This window comes from Marmota monax, unplaced genomic scaffold (assembly GCF_021218885.2).
Source record: "Marmota monax isolate L192 unplaced genomic scaffold, Marmota_monax_Labrador192_F-V1.1 WCK01_AAM20220418_F8-fsc00061, whole genome shotgun sequence".
Lineage (NCBI taxonomy): Eukaryota > Metazoa > Chordata > Mammalia > Rodentia > Sciuridae > Marmota > Marmota monax.
Window position 1 is genome coordinate 12,742,399 of NW_026695230.1, and position 10,278 is coordinate 12,752,676.

The following is a 10,278-nucleotide window of genomic DNA, read 5'->3' on the forward strand; positions in this document are numbered from 1 at the left end:
TTACTGTTATTAAGAAGAAGCAGGGGATCCAAAGATGTAACTCAGCAAGAAAATGCTTTCCTGGCAAATGTGAGGTCTTGGGTTTAATTCCCAGTTCTGAAAAGAGAGACTGTTAGGAAGCATATTTCATAATTATAATAATAACAATAACTACCTTGGGTGCTTAACTAATGCATATAGAAGGTAAATCACTTACCCAAGGATCCCAGCAAGTAAATGGCAAAGCTTGAATCCAAACCCACACTTCTGACACAAGTTTGTACTCAATCATGTATCATCCTCACAGCCACAATGTAAGCATTGTCCCCATTTTATGGATGATGCCACTGAGATTCAGATAAGTAAAGTTATTTGCCCAGTACCACAAAGCTGACCCAGGATTCAACTCAAGTTTCAGATGCTTTGAAGCTAATGTTTGTGCTCTTTCTGTCCCTGAAATAGTACTACCTAATAAGAACTTTTATTAGGAGAAATGAAAATATAATAGTTTTTATTCCTAGTCTCCTTTTATGGTACATTATGGGTTAACTAGATTTGGATTAGTGTGAAAATACAGTCATGGAAAATATCCATTTTCCCCCATTAAAAAGTGCTTCCAAATTTCCAAAGGGATATATTATAAATGATTGTTTGCAATTCATCACATTTGAATGTTTTGGATTAATCACGATTAGAAAATAGGGTCTTGATTCTAAAATATTAAGTACCATATTCTTTTGAAAAAGTGAATGAATATTCCATTTGGCTTCTTATTCTATGCTAGAAAAATGCATTTTCTCTAAAATAAAATAACCCCCCCAAAAAAATAGAAAAACAAAACAAAACAAATGCAAATCCCACTTTAATCTTTTCTAACCATGCTACTAAAACTTGCACTTATCCTCTGCAAAGCAAGTAGTAAGAATCCATTAACTGCAATGCAGAAACTGCTGCTGCTTCTTCTTTTTGTCTTTTCAATTGAACAGCTTCCCTCTCCAAGACTCTGTTTGCAGGATGGTCTCTGGTGCATGCTTGAACACACTGAGGATGGTGCTCACGAGGAGCTGTCTCCAGAATGAAACTGAAGATAAAAGCTCTTGGAAAAACAGTTGTCAGAGATCATCATGGAACTCCACAGAAGAACACATCACTCACATCTTTGTGTATAGCTGAAGACCCAAAGGGCCTCATGTTTGTTTTTTATTTCTGTTTCAGCACATTTTAAGCTGAAGTGTGACTGCCATGTTCAGCATTAATGAGGATTTTGCTGTGCTTTGAAATTTGCTGTCCTCCCATTTCCTGTGCATTCCTGTTTTTGAGACCAATTCAGCAACGACAGAGTCCTGCTTGCCCTGTCCTGCCCGGGTCATTAGAACTTGATTTACTAACAACACTCTTCCTCTCCAAGGGTGTTGCCCAATATTAAATATCTGTTTTTAAAACAGCTTCACTTAAAAATAGAAACATTTTAAGTGCTCTTTAGAAGAGCACACTTGGGAATTGATCAATAAAGGAACCACCTGTGGAATGAAACATTAAAATGACCTGTGTGTGTATTTGAATATTTCCTTCACGGAATGTAGAGAAAAAATTATAGGACTTCAGCTTTAAGAATGCCTGATACTATACATTAAAATCATTTAAAATCTAGTTATGTTGCTAACATCAATGGAAATATATTTATTTATTTAATATAAAATATATTTTATTATATATAATGTATATAGGTTGTTCAAAAAAGAGTTGCTTTTGTCTTTCTCTCTGACGTATTATTCTTTGGACACATTTCTCAATAAAAGTTGTCCTTGTTTGTGGCCTCTGAAATCCTTCCTTATCCTGCTCTACTCATTTTCCTGAGTAAGAGTTTTTAAAAATCAACAATGATATCCTAAACATCAACTCAAACCGCTTTTCCTTCTATCTCCTTGACTTGAGGACACAGAGTTTAATATTGAAAAAATAATGACCAAAATTAATATGATATATATGAAGTGATCTGCAAATTTTGCTGCCTAGTTACTGGACATAAATATTAAGCAAACATTATAAATCGCTTTAATTGACAGTGTTACCTCCCAGCCTTTTTGCTTTATTTTATGAAAGGCTGAATTTCATCTCATTTAATATTTTCTATATTCTAAGAACCATGCTAAACACTTTTTACTTACGATTTCACTTAATCCTCACAAACATTCAAAGATGAATATCATTATTGTACTAATAATGAGAGGGAAGCTCAGAATGATGAGTAATTTATCCAAGATTATATGGCTAATGGAAAACAAAGAGCTGAACCCACCTTTGTTAGACAAGAAAGCTGCTGCTCCTGACTCAGTATCCACACATAGTACCCGTTTTGATAGTTGTTCCTGGCACCACATTTTTTAATACTCATTAAACACACATCTATTTATCCAACCAGTTAGTTTGGCAGTCAATAAACATTTAAGTCTTAAATGAGATCTTGGGAGGGATGACACAGCCCTTCATTTCTCCCTGAAACATTCATGGTCTAATGAAGAATATAGGTCAATAAGTCAATTTATAGTCCAGTGACAGAGTTCTTATGATGAAGAGTGTATCAAATGCTAGGAGAGAAGAGAATGGCCAAATCTGCCTCAGGAAGTGAGGAAAGTTGTCAGGAAATTGCTTTGGTTTCAATAAAGATTTGAAGGACAGGGAGAAGAAATGGAGCGGTCCAAGGCAACTGGGCCCCAGCAACTGTGGTCACTAAGCCTTCAGATCCTCCTGTCTCTTCAAAATCTCTGAAGTTTGTGCACTTACCTGGAATAACCCTAATTCATCCTTATTAAGAAAAACATCATATCTTGGAGAGAAAGATAAACGGATTCTCCCGAAACTTCCTCTACTGATCCTCTATTCCCCTTCCCCTCTGATATTCAGTTCCAACAATTCTCCGTGTGGTCTTGACCTACAAACAGTAGTAGCACCTGGGAAATGCAAATCCCTAGACTCCACTCCAGATTTACAGACATCTGTTTTAAATGAGCCCTTTGAGTGATTGTGTTGCAGCTGGAGTTTGAAAGCTACCCTGTACCCTCCTCACTGTGCCTCAGAACAGACTAGCCAGTTCCCCTGATGAGCTCCTGAGTGTGGTGCATGTATTTCCTGCTCCCTCATCCTATCAGCATCGAACCTGATATTTGACACACTGTGGGAGCTCAAGACATATTTGTAAAAGAAGGAATGAATAACAAATATTATTTTAAAGTGAATTATTTTGAAATGAATTTGTTAAATCAAAAAATTTAATGTTTTTTAAATTTTTAAAACTCCATGAAGATATAGAAAGATACACATTCCAAAACCCCCAGGAGAGCTAATGCCATTCCATTGATTTTTTTTTTTTTTAAATCAGAATGGGAGGGAGTGAATATGAGCAGTCACGGGAAGGAAAAAGAATGAACATTTTTTTTTTTTAGTGCTGACTATGTGTTAGGGGCTTTTCAAAACTTTTCAATATTGTCACAATGACCCAGGAAGAAGGCATTGTCATCCCAAGCTCAGAAAAGAAATGCTCCCAGAGTCACCCAGCTGGTGGCAGGTGTTACAGGGCCCTCCCTCTCTAGTGCCCGTGAGCTCTTCACACCACATACCTCCAAGGAACACCACTAGGAAGGGGCAGATGGAAACAGAGAGCCCTGGAGGGAAAGAAAAACTCCATTAACTTCACAGTTTTTCCTGTCATTTTACTATCAACTCTACACATTGGTTCATTAATTTTAATTGGTGGGACAGTGTGCCAAGTGGTCCCGGTGACCTGCAGGCTATTCCTTCTGAGGCATTTTATGCCATCGTCAATCTGGGCTTTGGAACCTCTTCTCCTCCTCTCCATTCTCCATGACCCCACACCATCTGTGTTTTGCTGACCCTCAATCCATCTTTTCTTCTTTCCCTCCTGCATCCCTCCCCCTTGTCCTCCCTTCCCTCTTTCCCTCTTTCCTTCCTCCTTCCCTTTCTCCCCTTGTCTCCCTCTCTCTACCCACCTGTACTCCCTTCCCGGGTGGTATCCACTGAGTGCTCCTCTGTACAGCTCAGGTACACCCTTTGCCTTCCTGAAGCCTATAAACTAGTGAGGGAGAGTTTGCCACAGGCAAGCAGATAAACTAGTTATAGTTTATGTCAAGTCCTGTGAAATAAAGAAACAGGGCTGTATTAGGAATATTGGAGGCGGCCACATTTAAGCTGAGACCCATGATACCCATGGATGTGGGAGGGGGCTTATGGGAGGCCAGAGTTTAATGAGCCAGTGGGAGAGTGAAAGGGCCAGGACAGAGGTGAACAGGGGTGGTTCATAATGAGGGCAGGTAAGGAATCTGACTTCGGAGGGATTCAAGTAGGGAGTGGCCCAGTCTGACTTGTACTTGGAGGAAGTATGGAGTGGACAGTGATCTTTCAATTTCTTTCTGGAGAAAAGATTGGAGACAAAGTGGTGAAACACGTGTGCTTGTCTCTATCTTCCAGCATCTTCCTGAGAGAATGGCCTCCTCATTAGGGCTGACAGTCTTTCTTGAACTCAAAAGGGCATAGTGCCCTTTTGAGTGCAAGAAATAGTGCACTCACCAGGCATAGTGGCATGGGCCTACAGTCTCAGTGCTTGGAAGGCTGAGGTAGGAGGATCACTTGAGCTCATGAATTTGAGACCTGTATAGGCAGCATAGTGAGATCACTTCTCAAAAAAACGAAACAAAGGGTGAGAGTTACATTCCATACCACTTGGCAGCCATGTTTCAGAGAGAGGGTCTTGGGCACTGGCAATCAACAGAGTCAACAGACAGCAGTAACAAGGAGGCTTACAAAGCTTGACTATGTGCCTGAATTCTGAATACTCACATATATGTTTTAGTGGTCAAAAATCTTACAGGGCGTATGCTATTCTCTTTATTTCACAGGTAAGGATAGAGTGGTTAATGAACTTGCTCAAAGTCACACAGCTGCTAGGAATGAAGGGAAAAAAATAAAGAAACTATTTCCAAATAAACATGATCAGCCTTTGATTTCATTTTCTCTCTATACTATACTTCTTGTGGAAAGTTAAAACTGTACAAAACTATGTAAAGCAGAAAATCAAAACTTCCCATAACTGTGGTCCTAAGATGTGACTGGACTTTTCACTGGGTTCCCTCTCAGCAATGCTGGGACACTTCATACCAACAATGCTGAAAAGCTGCGAGGTACCCAAGTCCGAGGAAGGGGCTCCTCCTCTCTGAAGCTATTTAGGAACAAAGGGAGATGGAGCCACTTACCATCTCTGCTACAGGAAGTGGACGCCAAACTGTTCTGGCTACAAAGGGAGCCACACCCATTGGGGGTGAACGCTTTGTTGAGCCCACGTCACTGCTTAGAAGGACAGCCAAAATCAGCAGGAAGAGGACAAGGGCAGGTCACCTTCACTCTCCAACAACCAAGGAAGAGAAGAGACGCTTGGCTGCTCATTCCTCCCAACTTCCATGGTTCGTTGAGAGATGTCATTTGGGTTTCCTCTGTCACAAAACCATGGCTTCAGCCGTAAAACAAACCACAACAAAATGTTATTCTGGTGTCAGAATTTGTGATTCTGAATTAAAGCTAGAGGTGTTCAGATTTCCAAACCCTACTGCACTAAAGGCGGTTTTCCAAGCATGGCTAGGCCACCCTAACTGTTGAAGAGGAAAACTCATTAGCCTCCTGGGTGAACTATCTTGTCTTTTTTTAGGACCGGAAATCAAATGGGAAGGGTTCCCTCCTGTTCCAAGTGAGTTCCAGAGGAATTACTCACACTCCTTAACCTATGAGTCACACAGGAGACTAGGACAGTGTTTCCAAAACAGGCCGACAATAAGACAAACAAAGCAATTGATATGTGACAGTTTGAGTGGCTGGGCTGCAATTGGCCATGGCCAGGAGTGGGTCTAGCAAAGTGTGACAGTAAACCTGGGTGGATGGGGCTTCCCTGCAGAGTCCATGGATATACCCCGAGCTCGGAACATTCCCTGAAAGTAAATGTCCAATGGAGATTAGTTCTGAGAGCCTCTAATCAATTTCTTTGACTCAGCAGCTGGAATTATATCATCCTTCCCTCCATCTCCAGTGACCGGAGGGACTTGACTGCCATCACACGGCGCTCCCTGGCTCTCCGAAAGCTCTGGCTAGCCATGCGTTTTGACATCTCACAATACAGGACATTAATCATTTGGGGACTCTGGGCCTGTTCCCGGGGTTCGTGTTGCCACTGTTGATCTGTAGCCAGAAAAATAGCTCCTGGATGACAGAGGCTTTCCCAAACTGAAACATAAAGTCATCGAGAAAGTTCAGCTTAGGAAATAACCCAGCACCAAGCTGGTTCTCTCCTGGGTTGGTGAAGGATCAGCTTCCTCTTTATTCCCCTTGGGAAGGCGCCCCAAGCCCAGTCTCAGCTTTGACTGCTGAGGACCCACAGGCGTCTCCTAGACCGGGGTTCAGGGGTGTGCTTGGGCCTCAGGGGTGTGCTTGAAGACACAACTTTGCCTTCCCTAGAGAAGACAGTAAGTGTGACACCTTTGGGGTGTGCTGCAATCTACAATGCAGGGGGCACAGAGGGTCCCAAACAAGAATCCGGTCTCATCTGTTTGCTCTCAGACTTCCTTCTGCCCACAGCAACAGAGAGATCCTCCTAAACATAGCTCTAGTCACTTCGCTGATCCTAAAATCCTTTGAGGGATGCTCCTCCCACACACACCTACAGGAATTCCACAGTTCTTCATGCCATTCAAGGCCTTCACTCCTTGACTCTGCCTAGCTTTCTGCCTCCTCAGCAGCCACTCCCTGACCCTTGACCACACTTGCCTGTAATTATGTCCTGAGAACACAGCACTCTTTCTCAGTTATGCTGCTCTCTCGATCTGGAGTGCCATCCCTGTGGACTCCCTCCAGCCAGGTCCCCAGGCCTGACCTCCTTGGTAGGAGCTGAGTTCATGGCTCCCTGGGCCTTCAGCAGTTCTTGTCTTGTATGGAATTGGTCCAAGGCATCGGCCAGCCATCCCTGCTTAAGACTGGGAGCTCCCTCAGGACAGGTGCTGTGGCTACTCCATCTTAGTCTCTTGGAAACTCTACAGTGCTGAGCTGACAGTCTGCCATTGTGCTCTTTGGTGTTCAGATAATGTCAGCCTCTCTGCCCTTCTTTCTTGGAGCCTTTTGCCTTTTGGTGTCATTTTGAGTAATATTCAGAGGTAAGGTATTTGGTTTCAAAAGGGTAATGATTTCAGGATGCACCGATTTCTGTGTTTAACTTTTTTTATTATTATTATTATTTTTTTTAAATTTTTTATTGTGGGTTGTTCAAAACATTACAAATTTCTTGACATATAATATTCCACACTTTGATTCAAGTGGGTTATGAACTCCCACCTTCACCCCATACACAGATTGCAGAATCACATCAGTTACACATCCATTGATTTACATATTGCCATACTAGTATCTGTTGTGCTCCGCTGCCTTTCCCATCCTCCACCCTTCCCCCTCCCCACCTCTCCCCTCCCCTCCCCTCCTCTCTCTCTACCCCCTCCACTGTATAACCCTGAGGGTCTCCGTCCATTACCATGCAATTTCCCTTCTCTCTCCCTTTCCCTCCCACCTCTCATCCCTGTTAAATGTTAATCTTCTTCTCCTGCTCTTCGTCCCTACTCTGATCTTAGTTACTCTCCTTATATCAAAGAAGACATTTGGCATTTGTTTTTTAGGGATTGGCTAGCTTCACTTAGCATAATCTGCTCTAATGCCATCCATTTCCCTGTAAATTCTATGATTTTGTCATTTTTTAATGCAGAGTAATACTCCATTGTGTATAAATGCCACATTTTTTTTATTCATTCGTCTATTGAAGGGCATCTAGGTTGGTTCCACAATCTTCCTATTGTGAACTGTGCTGCTATGAACATCGATGTAGCAGTGTCCCTGTAGCATGCTCTTTTTAGGTCTTTAGGGAATAGACCAAGAAGGGGAATAGCTGGGTCAAATGGTGGCTCCATTCCCAGCTTTCCAAGAAATCTCCATACTGCTTTCCAAATTGGCTGCACCAATCTGCAGTCCCACCAGCAATGTACAAGTGTACCCTTTTCCCCACGTCCTCGCCAGCACTTGTTGTTGTTTGACTTCATAATGGCTGCCAATCTTACTGGAGTGAGATGGTATCTCAGGGTGGTTTTGATTTGCATTTCTCTGACAGCTAGAGATGTTGAGCATTTTTTCATGTACTTGTTGATTGACTGTATGTCCTCCTCTGAGAAGTGTCTGTTCAGGTCCTTGGCCCATTTGTTGATTGGGTTGTTTGTTCTCTTATTGTCTAATTTTTTGAGTTCTTTGTATACTCTGGATATTAGGGCTCTATCTGAAGTGTGAGGAGTAAAGATTTGTTCCCAGGGTGTAGGCTCCCTATTTACCTGTCTGATTGTTTCTTTTGCTGAGAAAAAACTTTTTAGTTTGAGTAAGTCCCATTTGTTGATTCTAGTTATTAACTTTTGTGCTATGGGTGTCCTATTGAGGAATTTGGAGCCCGACCCCACCGAATGTAGATCGTAGCCAACTTTTTCTTCTATCAGACGGCGTGTCTCTGATTTGATATCAAGCTCCTTGATCCATTTTGAATTCACTTTTGTGCATGGCGAGAGAAAGGGATTCAGTTTCATTTTGTTGCATATGGATTTCCAGTTTTCCCAGCACCATTTGTTGAAGATGCTATCCTTCCTCCATTGCATGCTTTTAGCCCCTTTATCAAATATAAGATAGTTGTAGTTTTGTGGATTGGTTTCTGTGTCCTCTATTCTGTACCATTGGTCCACCCGCCTGTTTTGGTACCAGTACCATGCTGTTTTTGTTACTATTGCTCTGTAGTATAGTTTGAAGTCTGGTATCGCTATACCGCCTGATTCACACTTCCTGCTTAGCATTGTTTTTGCTATTCTGGGTCGTTTATTTTTCCATATGAATTTCATGATTGCTTTCTCTATTTCTACAAGAAATGCCTTTGGGATTTTGATTGGCATTGCATTAAACCTATAGAGAACTTTTGGTAATATCGCCATTTTGATGATGTTAGTTCTGCCTATCCATGAACAGGGTATATTTTTCCATCTTCTAAGATCTTCTTCTATTTCTCTCTTTAGGGTTCTGTAGTTTTCATTGTATAAGTCTTTCACCTCTTTTGTTAGGTTGATTCCCAAGTATTTTATTTTTTTTGAAGATATTTTGAATGGAGTGGTTGTCCTCATTTCCATTTCAGAGGATTTGTCGCTGATATACAGGAATGCCTTTGATTTATGCGTGTTGATTTTATATCCTGCCACTTTGCTGAATTCATTTATTAGCTCTAAGAGTTTTTTTGTAGAGCCTTTTGGGTCTGCTAGGTATAGAATCATATCATCTGCAAATAGTGATAATTTAAGTTCTTCTTTTCCTATTTTGATGCCTTTAATTTCTTTCGTCTGTCTAATTGCTCTGGCCAGTGTTTTAAGAACTATGTTGAACAGAAGTGGAGAGAGAGGGCATCCCTGTCTTGTTCCAGATTTTAGAGGGAATGCCTTCAGTTTTTCTCCATTCAGACTGATGCTAGCCTGAGGCTTAGCATAGATTGCTTTTACAATATTGAGGTATGTTCCTGTTATCCCTAGTTTTTCTAGAGTTTTGAACATAAAGGGATGCTGTACTTTGTCGAATGCTTTTTCTGCATCTATCGAGATGATCATATGGTTCTTATTTTTAAGTCTATTGATGTGGTGAATAACATTTATTGATTTCCGTATATTGAACCAGCCTTGCATCCCAGGGATGAATCCTACTTGATCATGGTGTACAATTTTTTTGATATGTTTTTGTATCCGATTTGCCAGAATTTTGTTGAGGATTTTTGCATCTAGGTTCATTAGAGATATTGGTCTGTAGTTTTCTTTCTTTGAAGTGTCTTTGTCTGGTTTAGGTATCAGGGTGATGTTGGCCTCATAGAATGAATTTGGAAGTTCTCCCTCCTTTTCTATTTCCTGAAGTAGCTTGAAAAGTATTGGTATTAGTTCTTCTTTAAAGGTTTTGTAAAACTCTGCTGTATACCCATCCGGTCCTGGGCTTTTCTTAGTTGGTAGTCTTTTGATGGTTTCTTCTATTTCCTCAATTGATATTGGTCTGTTTAGGTTTTCTATATCCTCCTGACTCAATCTGGGCAGATCATATGACTGAAGAAATTTATCTATGCCTTCAGTATCTTCTAATTTATTGGAGTATAAGGATTCAAAATAGTTTTTGATTATCTTCTGTATTTCTGAAGTGTCT